Raw genomic sequence first — 15,495 nt, forward strand, 5'->3', positions numbered from 1 at the left:
TGTACTTTCCACTCGTACTGGTCTGTTGGGTTTGCCCTCTATCGTGGGCGTCCCCTTCTGTTCTGTTGGTTTCTTGTGAGTTTCCATGAAGCCGCTTGGCTTTGGTATGTGCTCACTTTGTTAGTCACGTGGTGAGGAAGACTAACGAGGAGGTAATGCCTCGATTACTTACCGGTAATCTTCATTACTCCGAGATAGTCTTCCTCGCCACATGAGTTCCCATCCCTCCCTCCCTGTCTGGCTATCGGCTTCATGTTTGGGCTTGGTAGTTTCAGGCTTTGGGGTTGGGCCGGCCCTCCTCTTACAGTGGTCATGGAGTGTAATGGGTCGGCCATATTGGGAGGAGATGGGAGGCATGGGAGGCTGACTTTTTTTGCTTTGGAGGGTTCTGGTGTGGAGCTGAAGCTCACTTTGTTAGTCATGTGGCGAGGAAGACTATCTCGGAGTAATGAAGATTACCGGTAAGTAATCGGGGCAGTACCTGGGTTTTAAAAGTGCTACCCACAGGCTTTTGCCAGCCACCAGCTTGCTGTTACGCGCACAAGCGCGCGCGGCGTGCACAGCTGCCATCTGGCTTTCTGTAATGGCTCATTAAGCCTTACAGCGCGCGCGTGAATCCCCTCCCCTCCCTCCTCCCTTCTCCCACTCCACCAATACATACATACATCGTAAAGTGGACGAGTATTGTGGTAGACTGCAGTCTGCCTTGCTTGAACTGCATGGCACCCTCCCTCTCTCCTCCCACAGCAGTCATTGCGTATGCGCGACTCTCACTGCATTCCTGAGGCCATAGCGGAAGTTCGCAGATGTCAGCATGAGCTGATTAAAGGTATGCTGGTTAAAGGCGAAGACGCCGCCAAATCCTCTGCATACAGGTGAGGCTGGAGCCAGGGATGTTACAACATTAGGAGTGCAGCCAGGCAGCACTGTTCGTTGAGCTCCTACAGGCCCGGCTCCAGGAATTTTTATTTGGGTGGGCCAAGAGTGCATTTGGGTGGGCCACTGCGGGCTCGATTTGTCGCATATATGTCAAGGCAGGCCTGCTTCAGGGCCCTCCTTTATCTCTTCTTAGTCTTACAAGGCCCAGTAAAACGCACTCTTTTCCTAATCTCTTTCTAAATATTATCACTCTCAAAAAGTGTTTTTTCTATGAAATGTTCCTTTGATGGGAAGAGGAGATTTCTGAGGTGGGAGTATCAGGCAAGTGACACTTCTCGGGCTCCCTCTGTGCGAGCCTTCAGGGAGAATCCCTCTTGATTACTACCTCCATCTGACCCCGGACTCTGCCAGCACTCCCTTACAGGCTTGATTATCCACTACTCCTCTCCAGTGCACCTTATCTCACAGCTGACCTTGGGCCCCAGCCCCATATCAGGCACCATCGGGCTCCACTTTCATTTTTCCCGGTAAAAACATTAGTAAAATCACCTTCAAACTTAAAACATTGAATATAGCAGTAAATATAATTAGCACACACTTTAAAGTAAGTTCCACAGTAGCCCTTATGACCCGACTGCTAATTAAATAAACAAAAACAGAAAGGCCATGACAGGGCCGGCTTCAGCGCTGATGCGAAAGTCTTTTTTGGCGCCGCCCCAATAACCTCTTTCTCCGTAAATACCTTTACTACCACCTTCCAACAGTGCCCCTCATCCCTCCATGGCCTCCCTATTGACGACCTCCTCGGATTCCCTCACTGCCACACGCCACAAGTGCCCCTCATCTCCCCATAGCCCCTCCCCCTTATGACCTCCTCCTCGGATTCCCTCACTGCCACCCTCCACCAGTGCCCCTCATCTCTGTAGCCCCTCCCCCTCATGACCTCCTCCTCAGACTCCCTCACTACCACCCTCCACCAGTGCCCCTCATCTCTCCCTAGCTCCCCCCTCCACCCCATGACCTCTTCCTCGGATTCCCTCACTGCCACCCTCCAACAGTGCTCCTCATCTTGTCATAGCCCCTCTCTCATATGCATTTCATGTGCTGTATAGCGCTACTCCTATCAGTGTAGTGTGTGTCAGTACTTTACACCACGCACACATTATACAGAGACAATGATTCATACAAGTATGTAAATCAGTCTACAGGGAATGTCACATAAGCAAATGAGGATTACAAAGTGTAGGAATGACATATCATCCATACTGGTGGGCAGTATATTTTAGGGGGTTTGGTCTGGGGAAACACAATCTTAGGATTTAAAGAGTATTCCATGGGGGTCAGCTTTACTGATAAAAATGTATATCTGTCCAAACATACTCATTTTAGCAACATTAGAATAAGGAAAGACTGGGGAAGTTCTAACTATATCACAAAACAAAAAAAGCGCAGTTGTAACTATACCATTCATGTTTGTATGCAGCTCTTTGATGACAGTTCATTGGTCACTGTCCTATGTTAGGATTGTAACTTCTGAACTGCAAGTAACACAAGGAGCTCTGTGACAAAGGCAGTAACCCACTGAGCTATCCACATAAAATACAGTTCATCTGCATTTAAAAACTACTAACAGACAAATAATTGCTCTCCAGCAGGATCATTAATTGCCAGCCTTATCTGGGCATTTTGTATTGTCTTATTGTTGTCCTGCATCGGCCATGATAATAATAAAAACTGTTTAAATGAAGCACACACGAAGTATGTGTCCTGCTGGACCTGTGCAGATTTTAAAACGATAAACAAATAGTAACACCTCCCTATATATGCGCCGGCGTTGCCGCTTACTGGACACGCTGCGTTGTCTGTAATGCAGGAGACTGGTCCTACTAGGGCGTTAAAAGAGGTGGGGATAACGCATATGCGCGATGTATACTCCGAGGGCACATACGCACTAGATACTGAACTAGAGTTTATAAGAAATCCCAAGCCGCTATTCATTTATACCACACATCGCCTAAAGCGCGCCTTAAAAAATCACTACACTGACCCTTCCCTCGTTACAGTTGTTGCTGGTAACTCCCACAAAGAAGAAACTGATCGCAAAACTGTACAAATCAATACGGGAGGAGGCACTAAAGGGGGTGGATCGAAGTCTGGAGCGCTGGAACTCCGCATTAGAAACACCTCTAACTGTGAAAGACTGGGAAAAAATATACAGTCTAACGGGGACACTGGCACCCAACGGCAATTTAAAAATCATCCATTTGAAATGTATACATCAGGTCTATCATACTCCTCGTAAATTGTATAAAATGGGACTTCGAGATTCAGCGCAGTGTAGAAGGTGTGGGCACGGCGACGCGGGTTTTTGCCACCTTGCGTGGAACTGCGTGGCAGTGTACACATACTGGAAAGAGATACTCAGTCATATACACAAGATGACAGGCGTTGAGATGCAGTGCACGCCGACGGCTTGTTTGCTTTGCTACGTCCCACAATTGAGGGGAGTATTGGGCAGGTTTGTGCGGGTCGCTCTCTTGCTGGCCAAGAGGAGAGTGGCTATGACTTGGGAGGGTCGCCTCGGTCCTAAAACAGCGGACTGGATTCAAGACTTAATATACTGTAGGAAAACTTTTGCAGTCTACACGGAGGAATTACCCGCTACATCTAGGCCTACGGATATCTGGGAACCGCTTAGGACATACTTGTTGGCCCACACTACAGCTGACATTACCTTGTCTTAAACCAACCATAATAGGCTTTTCTGTTTAAGATGCTTGTAACAGTCTGTTTGAACGACAATGTGATAACTGTCAATGGTAGATCAGATGTGTACAGAGACCCTAGCATTGGACCGGCATCTAATGTCTGTGATCGTATTGTTTTTTCTTGAGTTATGCGCCCTGCGAGGCGGAAATGTGTGCTGTTTTTCATTGACTTATGTTGAAATGCAATAAAAAAAAAATAGTAACACATTCTCTTACCTACTCCATTAGTGTCACAGCCTGATGTGGTAAGCAGCTGCAGGGGTCAGGAAATGTGAATAGGAATAAACAAACGTCTTTTCTCCTGCACTGCATAGAAACAGAAATATCCACGCAGCAGGACAGTAGGCAAAGGTTACCATTGTCAAAGAAAGGATTTGTCGCCTTTCAAAGGATTTGTCACCTTTCGCCATGTGGCGATGAAGAGGTGATAAATTAAACAAAGCCTCATTAACATGTACATGTTCTTTTAAAGACCTGTGAAGTACTCGGGTGGGGCTGCGATAATCTCAAAAACTGTGTGTGTGCGCGCCCGGGAAGCTGTCTCGGCCGGGCTCACACACGACGTGTGCTTTGCGCGCCTGCCTTACAGCCCTCACTGAGAGGGCCAAGGCTCCTGTTTGGGTGGGCCAGGCTCATGTTTGGGTGGGCCTGGCCCACCCGGCCCACCCGCTAGAACCGGGTCTGAGCCAGGCAGGCAACTAGAGCCAAATTTCGGGGGGGGGCTGAAAAATATTTCGGGGGGGGCTAAGACTTCCAGCCATAGGCAGAATGGCTGTAAGAAGGGGTGAAGACACAACAAAAGCCTCATTAACGAGTAAATGGTCTTTTAAAGACCCGTGAAGTACTCTGGTGCGGCTGCAATTAGAAGGACACCAGCCCGCGAGGCTGTCTCGGCCGGGCTGTCACACACGACGGGGGGGGCTGAAGCCCGGTGAGCCCAATGGGTGTTGCGCGCCTGGTCTGAGCTCCTATTGGGAAATTTGAGCGCCTGCAGCAATAGGGCATCATGTGTTGCTTGCCTGGGAGCATCACTGCCGACAGCACAGTGCCATTCCTTGTTTTCTATCCCAACACGACATCTTGCGGCCAATGTGTTTTATGCAGTGCTTCTTTCTGATCACAGTTTGTGAGTGATGAACATAGCGTTTCCTAGGCGCTGTAAATAGCAGGTGTTACTGGTACCTTATGCCCACTTTAAAAGGATTAAAGTCGGAGTTGGCCTTGTCAGCGAATGCTAGCAACTAGCGTTTAATTCACTGAGCTACCTTACATGCTAGGAAGGTAAATAATAATGTCATGCGCCCCCTCTTTACCGCCTCCCCCTGTGTTTGAAAAGCCTCCCTTGCTCAAATCACTTTTCTCCCTGTATTTTCAATTTTCTAGAATATTGTCGTATCTTCCCGAGCAATGGGTATAATTGCAGGGCGTATAGGCGGAGAATTGCTCATTCCAGGGCTATTTCTGATGATAATTACAGGCTCCGCTGCTACTTTTAGCATTAATTTCCGTTTCTGCTGATGAACGGTGTCGGTTTCGTGGGCAGGGATCCACCCCTCCTTCGTCGCAGCCCAGGTGACGCTGCACTTTTGCAGTAATCAGGCTCCCGTCCCTATGCAGGAAGAGCAGCAGCTGTTCCCAAGCCGAGCGCCTCTTCGCCGGTCCTGCATAAAGCGCTATGTCTCTGAACCAATGTCCCACACGGACTGTGCTTTTCATTTTTCGTTGTAAAGCAGAGTAGTGGGTTATATGTGCATTGTCACGATCACCTGTATCTGTGCTGTGCACAGTGCTATTACGCGAGGACACTTAAGAAAACAATAACAACATTATATGACTGGAAATCAGGGGTCTTCGATGAGAAAAGAGGCGCCAACGTATGTCTTTCACGAGGCCCCCCTGGGATCCAGACCCGGCTCCAGGAATTTTGAGTTGGGTGGGCCAAGAGTGCATTTAGGTGGGCCACTGCGGATCCAATTTGCAGCTTCTTGTGGTAGCCTACAAGCCCTAAATTACATTATATTTACTTCCAAACAGTCACCATGATACAATGGGTCAATTATGTGTGTATACAGAGCATGTGGAGAGTTCTTTTAAAGTAAGAGCGATGTCTGGACCTAAGTGCAAACCCTCAAATTCCAACAGGCCAGGTCTGATTATCCACTTTTCTACCATCCCTCTCCTGTGCACCTTATCTCACTGCTGACCTTGGGCCCCAGCCCCATATCAGCCACCATCCAGCTCTACTTTCATTATTCCCGTAAAAAAAATCAGTAAAATCACCTTCAAACTTAAAACATTGAATATAGCAGTAAATATAATTAGCTCACGCGTTAAAATATGTTCCACAGTTGCCCTAATGACCTGACTGCTAATTAAACAAAAACAGAAAGACAATGACGGTGCCGGTTTTAACGCTAGTGCGAAAGTCTTTTTTGACGCCTCGCCAATGACCTCTTTTTCCGCAAATACCATTGCGAACAAAGCTCCCAACAGTGCCCTTCATGTTTGTGTAGCCCCCTCTCATATGCATTTCACTTGTTGTATAGCGCTACTCGTATCAGTGTAGGGTGTCACAGTACTTTACATCACACACACATTATACAGAGACAATTAATCATACAAGTATGTAATTCAGTCTATAGGGAATGTCACATGAGCCAATGAGTATTACAAGGTGTAAAAATTACATGTCATCCATACTGGTGGGCAGTATATTTTAAGAGGGTTTGGGCTGGGGAAGCACAAACTCAGGATCCAAAGCATACCCCAGTGGTTGGGGGTTGGCTTTTCTAATAAAAATGTATATCGACCCAAACTCTCTTTAGCAACATTAAAATAATGAAAGACTGGGGAATTTCTAACTATCTAGTAACAAAAAAATAGTGAAGTTCTAACTATACCATTCATGTTTGTATGCAGCTCTTTGATGACAGTTCATAGGTCACTGATCTATCTTAGGATAGTAACTTCTGAACTGCAAGTAACACAAGAATCTCTGTGACAAAGGCAGTAACCCACTGAGCTATCCAAATAAAATACAGCTTATCTGCATTTCAAAACTACCAACAGGCAAAGGGTTGCTCTCCAGCAGGATCATTAATCACCAGTTCTCTGTTAATGTTTTATTTTTGTCTTCCATCCATGGCCATGATAATGATAAAAGCAATTTAAATGAAGCATACACAAAGTATGTGCCTTGCTGGCCCTGTGCGGATTTTTGAAATAAAAACAAATAGTAACACATTGTCTTACCTACTCCTTGTGTCACTGCCTGATCTGATAAGCAGCTGCAGGAGTCAGGAAAGGTGAATCAGAATAAACTGAGGGGCATATCAAGGCGGCGATAAAAAATTATCGTCGCTTTTGCGGCCGTTTTCGGCCGAAAAGCGGCGATAATTTTATCGCCTAATCAGCAAGGTCACGCTTTCGCATGAATCCTTGCATTATCGCCCTTTTCCCCAACGCCCATCTTTGCATCTCTAATGAGATGCAAAGTGGGCATTCCTGCCCTGACATAACTGGAGAAATGTCGCTAAGCGACATTTCTCCAATTATCAATGGGCACGCTAACCTGCAGAGCGACAAGCAAAGTAGCGATAACCTCTGTTATCGCTACTTTCCTTATGCCTGCTTCAAGACTGATTTAGCCATGACATCCTATCAGCAAGCAAGCGATCGCCAAACTTTGTGAGATTATCGCTGGATTTCCAGCGATAATCTCACGTTTGGCAGTTAGCGCTTGGAATTTTATCGCTTTTGAGATAAGCGTTGCTAATAGCACGCTATCTCCGCGATAAAATTCCACGTTACCCGGCGATAATTATTCTAGCGCTAAGTGCGCTTAGCAATAATTATCGCCGGTCCTTGATGATATGCCCCAAACTTCCTTTCTCAAATGCTGAACAGAAATGGAAATATCCACGCAGCACAGGACGGTAGGCAAAAGCTACTCTGTGTCAAATAAATAATTTGTTCCCTTCGCCATGCCCCTATTGTACTTGCACGACACAGCCCATCTGAGCCCAGGCACAATAACGCATCTCCCAGAATATGAAGAAAAAGAACGTCCGGAGGAACGTTTTAAATTAAAGTGCCCATTTTCTATTGGCCTTCATGTGCTCACTGCGAGGGCCAAGGCTCATGTTTGGCCACCCGGCCCACCCTCTAGAACCGGGCCTGCTGGGATCTGCGTCAACTTTAGCTACAACAACGGACTTCCAGTGAGAAAGGCCACACCAAGGCAGGCCTTACATCCCAGAGTGCAACGTACACTTTGATAACAGTCTAAAATAAAACAAATGGGGTCTCTTACGTGTGCTTTTCAAGAAGAGAAATTTGAAACAGCACAATTGAACACAGACTCCTCACTGGTGTATACACAGACACAAGCCTCACTGAGCGCTTTCCCAATGGGAGCAAGGACATTCTGGGACAAAAGTTACGAAGCCTATGCTTGTTGGCTTTTCAAATATGTGCCTACCTTTTAAGGCTGGGAGCACTAGCTGCTCCGTTATCATTTTTTTTTAGAAAAAAAACACAGGCACAAGCCTCACCGAGCACTTTCCCAATGGGAGCAAGGACATTCTGGGACAAATGTGTAAGAGTCTTACCAAAAGTATTTTTCCGCAGGAGCGCCACGGAGTCTCAGGAAACTGTCGTCAAGGCCTCAACCTTCCACCATCTCCTAGTGCCTCTATCAAACCCTAGAGCACACTGGTAACAGGGGAAAGAGGGGAAACAAAACAAGGAACAAGGGGATAGCACTTCCTGGATCTTCAGACACCACGTCACCGGCAGGGATTAGGACCTCGAGAGTCTGAACAAATGACAAAGGAACAGTGAGACATGTATCCCTAGAGTATGGCACTAATGTTGAAGTGGTATTACATGGATCAGTACCTATCTCATTAGTTGTGTTAAAAGGACAATGTGCAGGATTGGAATTCCTAGTCGTGATCAGCATCTAACAGGAAGTTCATAATGGTCTTGCAGGAATGAACTCAGTCAGGAAAAGTAACGCCAGCAAGAACCTTCTGTCCCTATATGAATATAATACTGATATAAGTACTGAGTTAAGATTTAAATGCTACACATTCCCCTTATACCCATGATGTTGTTACCAGCACAGCAATGGAAGTGGTCCAGCGATGAATCGAGTGGCCATCCGATTCAACGATGGCATCTGTACCAGGTACCAGGTCTCAGATACCACACAGCTTTCAATCCGTGAGGGTAGCTTAATCCAGGAAACGGAATGAGGATGGGGAATAACCGGGAGAGGATATATCGTGGGACAGCTGCTTTACTACTGCTTAGGAGAGCGCCAGGGTAAACACACTGAGGGGGCCCAAAACCCGGCCGGCCAACGGGATGTATCCGAAAGGCAGGCGGAGCAAGCAACCCCCAGTTTCAACCTCTGGGAACAAATACAGCAGGAGAGAATTGCAGCCAAACAAACTAACACGGGAAAAAAAAACCCGCGAAGACTCAGAGCTCTGGTCAAGTAGCTGAAGGCACTAACACAGCTACAAAGAGGAAAAATCAGGGAAACAAACGGCAACGGGAAACTCTGTTCTCTACGGACAGAAGAAGGACGCGGAAATCAGAAGTTCGTAATTCTACAACGGGGCAACACTAGAACGCGAAGCCCCGCTGTAACAGGAAGTCAGGCATTTATACTTGCCTGTCTGTTTCACGCACGCGCAATAGCGTGCCGCCATCTTGGATCGGCTCTCGGCATTCACGGCAATCCTGACAAAATGTTACAAAGCCTGCAGTTCCCAGGAGCCACTCTGAAGGGAAACAAGCATTGGCATAGCCAATAGGTCTCGCCTTTGGGACCTTATAAGTGTTTAGCCATGTAAGAGTTGCATAACTAAATACTTATAAGGTCTCAAAAGCGAGACCTATTGGCTATGCCAAGCGACCGCGAAAGTGAAAGTGAACGCGATTAAACATCAAAGCGGCCGCGGGGCGTGGCTTGCCAGGCAGCGAAATGGCCGCTCTGTGAGCGAGCTCCGCCGGCCGGAAAGTAATCCTGGCATTATCCTGCACTTCGGGGAGACCGTGTGCCGCCCAGACCAGCTGGCACTGTGCAGGAGGCAGTGGTGCACCGGCAGTTGCGCGCAGAGCCCGACATCCACCGTTTTGGCAAAGATCGGGACCTGCGAGACCAGCGGGCGGGCCGATGGGAGGCGCATCCTGATGGTCGGACCGAGGTGAGCTGTAACTCGAGCCCGGGGTGGACGCAGCTGAGCAGGCCGGAGCAGGTGCGGTGAAGGGCCGCGGCAGAGTCCCCGCCTCACCGGAGCCGGCAAATTTGTGCTGCGGGCGCCTGTGAACCATAGCGGAACCTGACCTGGTGCCGGTGGGAGCGGTGGGAGCCGGGAAGCTGTGAGGCGGTCCGCGATCGCTGCGCTGCTCGTCGCAGCGTGGGGTGCCCATTGATGACCCGGACGGCCGCGGCCTATGTGAAGTGATTGCGGCGCCCCGGCGTGCCCTGAAGACAGTGTGCTGCCCATCAGGGCGAAGCCCGTGGCCTGGTCGTCCTGGAGAGCGAGCCGTTGGAGTGCGGGGGGCTGCTGAGAGGCCCTGTGGCAGCCACGTGAAGACGAGCTGGAGCCCGCTGTAAATCCGAGGTTGGTGGTGAGTGCCCGGCCCTCCTGCGGGCCGCGAGAGACACAGCGTGAGACACAAGCAGAGAGACTGGTGGTGCTGGGCCAGAATCGGGGTGCGAGAGGAGGACTGTGGACCCTATGTTGGTACAGCGCTGGATGCTGCAACGTGTTGACCTGGTGTCAGGGGGTGACCAATAAGCTGCCCTCTTTCCCCCCCCGGGGCCCTGCGGGAGTGTGGAGGACGTCTGCCCGATCTTGCGCTGTGGGCTGGCTCGCCCTGTGCTGTAGCTCCGAGGTGGCCTGGAAGCGGCGCTGACGTTGTTCGTGGGGGCCTGACCAGGTGGACCTGTAGCGGGGAGTGCTGCGGGACGGCGGCTGACTGGCCCCCCGCCTTTCGCAGAGGCGAGATTCTGCAGTGAGGGCTTGAGGCGGTGTGCCGGTGACCCGGTTCTGGTAGGCGGTTGGTGGCTCGTGGTGCGGGCTGGTCGCGCCTTCTCCGCCATGGGTAAGCACGACTCAAAGCAGCCGAAGCTGAACTTCAACAACAAACGATCGACGCGCGCTGTCGAGATGGAGCGGGGCCCCCAGGAGGCGGAGAGGCTGGACTCCACTTCTGAAGATCACGGTGAAGATTTACGCACATTGATGCTCGAGATGCGCTCTAGTCTCCGTAATATCGACACTAAATTAGACAACCTCACAAGCCAGTTGGACTCCGTGAAAACGCAGGTGGCGTCGCATGAGACGCGGCTGGACACACTTGAGACTCGTCAATCGGAGTTCCATGAATTTCAAGTGGAGACGAAGGACCAGCTCCTACATATGGACAAATTGTTGGGCATCATTCGCGCCAAGAACGAGGATTTGGAGGCGCGCTCTCGGCGCAATAATCTGCGCGTCACTGGGGTCCCGGAGACCACTGCCATATCTAAAATGGAAACCTATGTCAGCGACCTCCTTCACGAACTGTTTGACCCTGGCCTCTCAGCGGTGTTTGCGGTGGAGAGGGCGCACAGGTCGCTGGGTCAGAAGCCCCCAGTCGGTGCACCGCCCCGGCCCATAATTGCTCGACTCCTGAACTATCAAGATCGCGACGTGATCCTTAAATTGGCTAGGGAGAGAGGAACCATCACGCACAAGGGCAACACGCTCTCATTCTATCCTGACTTCACCCCGGCTGTCCAGGCCGCCCGCCGGGAATTTCTACCGGCCAAAAGACTTCTTCTGCAAGCGCAGGTTCCCTATTTGCTCCTATATCCAGCCACGGATGCTAAGGAAGCGATGAAGTTCGCCAAACATGTGGGTCGTAAATCCGGACAGCGATCCAACGGTGCTGCGGCGGCGGTGCCTGGAGGTCTCAGTGACGTTGAGTAACTGCGGGCCTCCATACTGGTATCTTTGAGTAAGGGGCTCATGTTTGTCTGGGGTCTCCTTTTCATTCTACGGGGGAGTGCTTTAGGGAAGCCCTGTAATCTGGTGATGCCAACTGCCAACATAAGTAGATCTCTTGTATTAGGGCTTGGGCGGCTCGCATCCCCTGCAGATCTTCCGTCCACCCTGTTCCACACGGGGGAGTAGCCGACATAGCCGCACCCCATTGGGAATGTTCCCGTGTCCATTTAAAGGGTGTTTGGGGGCAGGTTGGGGAGGGCTATTCTACGACCCGGTTGGGGGGTTGGAGTGGGTGGGGGGAGGTTGGTTGGGGTTGTTGTTTGGATGTTCATTGCCAGACTTGATCTTCTGCTCTAGGTGTGGTGTCAAGACCGTGAAGGTTGGCTTTCGTCATTATGTTTTTTTGCAATCCATTTAATATGTGTGGGGAATGTCCGGATCTGGGAAAACATTGAATTGCATTACCTGGAATGTTCGGGGGCTCAATGACCATAGGAAGGCCAGGTTGGTGCATGCATATCTGGTACGGCACTGTGTGGATATCTGCTTACTGCAGGAAACCCATTTGAATACCGCCCCTGCCCCAAGACTGAGACACACCAGATGGGGACATGTCTATTCTGCAATTTACTCTAACTATGCCCGAGGGGTGGCAATATTGATCCGTCGTGGGTTGGACTGGCGGGAGGGCCTCGTCCAATGTGACCCAGAGGGTAGATATGTTCTAGTTCAGGGTATTGTGTGTGGCGTGTCGGTGGTGTTTGTCGCAGTGTACGGGCCTAATGTTGACTCCCCTGGGTTCTTTCACAAACTTTGGGGGCAGGTGAAGAACACTGGCTGCGATACCATAATATGGGGGGGTGATTTTAATGCCGTGATTGATGACAGAGCAGATAGGCAGGGGGTGGCTCGCGCGCTGAGTCCGATGACGAGCTCCGCGCTACGCGATATTATGGTGGATGGCGCGTTGGTTGATGTGTGGCGCGGTCGTCACGGGGGTCTGAGGGAGGGCACCTGTATATCGGCCCATGGTGGAGCGTGGTCCCGCTTGGACTTCTGGCTGGTGTCGTGGGATGTCGCGCTGTGGACGTCGCAAGTAGAGCACATGCCCCGCTCGTTGTCCGATCATGCGCCGTGCATGCTAAAGCTGCTGGAGACCGGGGAAGGTATTGGCTAATATGACCAGGCCGACGCGTCCCGTGACATATATCAATGAGCTGCGCACGACCACGGGCGAATTGCTTCATACTAAGGGGGAGATTGTAGGTGCATTCTCCAAGTTCTACTCCAGATTATACACTCACACCCAAGATGCGTGTCCGGAGGGGCTCGAGTCCTTCCTGGACTCCATTGCGCTGCCATGGTTCAATAACAAACATAGAGAATATATGGACCTCCCGATAGACGCTGGGGATGTGGCGCAGGTCATCCGGAGCTTGCCGCCTGATAAGGCGCCGGGACCGGATGGCCTTACGACTGCCTTCTATAAGGCGTATGTGGATGAGCTGTCGCCCCGGCTGCTGGCAGCATACGAGGAGGCCTCGGAAACCGGTGTTCTGCCTGCCACCATGCGTGAAGCGATGATCATTACATTGCTGAAGCCGGATAAGCCCGCTGATGACCTAAATTCATACCGGCCCCTATCTATGATTAATGTGGATGTGAAGATCCTGGCTAAGCTACTCGCGAACCGGGTGCAGCCGATGCTACCGATGATTGCCCTCCCGGATCAATCAGGATTTATACCCGGGAGAGCGACCTCCCACAATTTGCGTACGATATTTGCTGTACTGCATTACTGAGGTCAAGGCGGCGGTGGTGTTCTTGGACGCCACGAAGGCCTTTGACACCCTGGAATGGCCCTATTTATTCCGCATACTGGAGAGGATGGGATTCAGCGCGCTGCTACTTAAGAAAATTCGACTGCTATACACCCTACCCACCGCCAGAGTGCGGGTGAATGGCCTGGTATCTGACCCGTTCACTATATCGCGAGGGACTAGGCAGGGGTACCCTCTCTCCCTGCTGCTGTTCGCCATAGCTATGGAGCCGCTGGCAGCCAGGATCCGGCAACACCACATGGCGAGAGGCATAGGTTTCAGTTCTCGAAGCCTTTTGGTCTCGCTATATGCGGACGATGTGACCGTTTATCTGATTAATCCCGCGGACAACCTTGATCCCATTTTGCGGGAATTCATCCGCTTTGAGGGCCTCGCTGGCATCTCCATAAATTGGTCTAAGTCGGTGCTCTTTCCCCTTACGGACGGCACCGCTGAGGTGTCCTCCGAATACCCCCTGCGTTGGGAGGCGCAGGAGGTCAAATATTTGGGGATTTGGATTAGTCGCAACACTCAGGAGATCTGGAATCTCAACTTTGGTAGGGCAGTGGAGTGGCTCAGAGCAAAGGTGAAACTATGGGCTTCTCTGCCCTTGACGCTGACTGGGCGCATTGCGCTAACAAAAATGATAGTGCTGCCAAAATTCCTCTATCTATTTGCCAATATACCTGTGCCACTTACAGCGCATTTCTTTGCCGCTCTACGCTCCTGCCTGGTGGAGCTGGTATGGGCGGGCGGGCAGGCCAGGGTGGCGTGGGAAACGTTGACGCTGCCCCTGCGACGGGGAGGGCTGGGTGCCCCGGATATGAAGCTGTATGCTCTCTGTGCTCAGGCACAGTACCTGCATTTCTGGGCCCACCCTACTCCCTTTCAGCCCCACGTGGCGGTGGAGCGAGATGTGGTGGCGCCCCTTCCACTGGGTGTAGCAATCTGTGCCAGGGCGCGCCGCCCGGGGGTGGACGTCGATACAGCGGGGCTGTTGCAATGGGTATGGGAGGAGCTGCGTCGGAAGGCACAGGTTCCGTTGCTATATGCCCCTTCGCTCCCTCTGATGCATAACCCGCTGCTGCCCTGTGTTGCGGATGGGATAGCCGGACACCTTGTCGAGAAGCTGCGTCTTCGTACACTTGCTGACCTCTTCCCCGATGGCAAGTTCATGCCTCCCCCGACGCCGGGAGGCGGGGATACGGTGCCTTTTTCCGAGTTATTTTTGTACCACCAGCTTCGTGCGGCATGCCGGGCGATATCGCGGGAGTTCCCAGCCGAGCCGCCAGTCTTTCCAGCCTTGGAGGCAGTGGTGGGTTCCCCGTCTCCTCGTAAATTGGTCACTCGTGTTTATCGCCATATGCAGGACGTGACTCAGGTGGAGGCGCCGAACGCTCTGCTGCACTGGAACGGGGAGATCCACCCTGAGATATCGGAGGAACAGTGGGGGTTCTGCTGCGGGCAGCTTACCGAGCTTTCGCCGAACTATAATTTGCGTCTAATACATTTTAAATATCTGCATAGATTTTACAGGACCCCCATCAGTCTGAAAAGGATGGGCCTTAGGGAGACGGATGAATGCTGGCGGTGCGGATCTGCCGCTGCTTCCTTTCTGCATATCGCGTGGTCTTGCCCCAAACTAGACAGCTATTGGTCTCAGGTTTTTATGTTGGTCAACCAGATTGTGGGCCGGGCGGACGTCCCCTCCCCCCTGATTGGGCTGCTGGGTTATGTCAGAGGCACTCCGCCACCGTCGCGTAAGCTACATGCTTTGCTTTTATTATTTGCCAAGAGGCGGGTGGCTATTCATTGGGGCCGGAGGGGGGTGCCCACGGTGAAGAGCTGGCTGGCGGATGTAACATATGGCTGCACGCAGCTTGCGACGTTTTGGGAGTTGATGCCGGCTGCTTCCCGGCCCAGGGACATCTGGGATCCATTTGTGTGTTGGGCTCGTGAACATCAGCGCGGGGACTCGGAGGCGGGTGGCCTGAGTGAATGATACGACAGGGGGGATAG

General features: G+C 51.1%; 1 protein-coding gene across 1 annotated transcript in view; it reads right to left on the bottom strand.

Annotated features, from left to right (window-relative positions):
- Window positions 1–9,254, bottom strand: part of LOC146821009 (visual pigment-like receptor peropsin) — a 737,141-nt gene extending 727,887 nt beyond the window's left edge. Inside the window, exons 1-3 of the transcript XR_014962652.1 lie at window positions 8,768–9,254; window positions 8,547–8,686; window positions 8,258–8,463 (exon numbers count right to left, since the gene is read on the bottom strand). The gene's annotated coding sequence lies outside the window, so the exon portion shown is untranslated. The remainder of the gene's footprint in view (window positions 1–8,257; window positions 8,464–8,546; window positions 8,687–8,767) is intronic.
- Between the last annotated feature and the right edge of the window lie 6,241 nt (window positions 9,255–15,495).

This window comes from Triturus cristatus, chromosome 6 (genome assembly GCF_964204655.1).
Source record: "Triturus cristatus chromosome 6, aTriCri1.1, whole genome shotgun sequence".
NCBI classification, from domain to species: domain Eukaryota; kingdom Metazoa; phylum Chordata; class Amphibia; order Caudata; family Salamandridae; genus Triturus; species Triturus cristatus.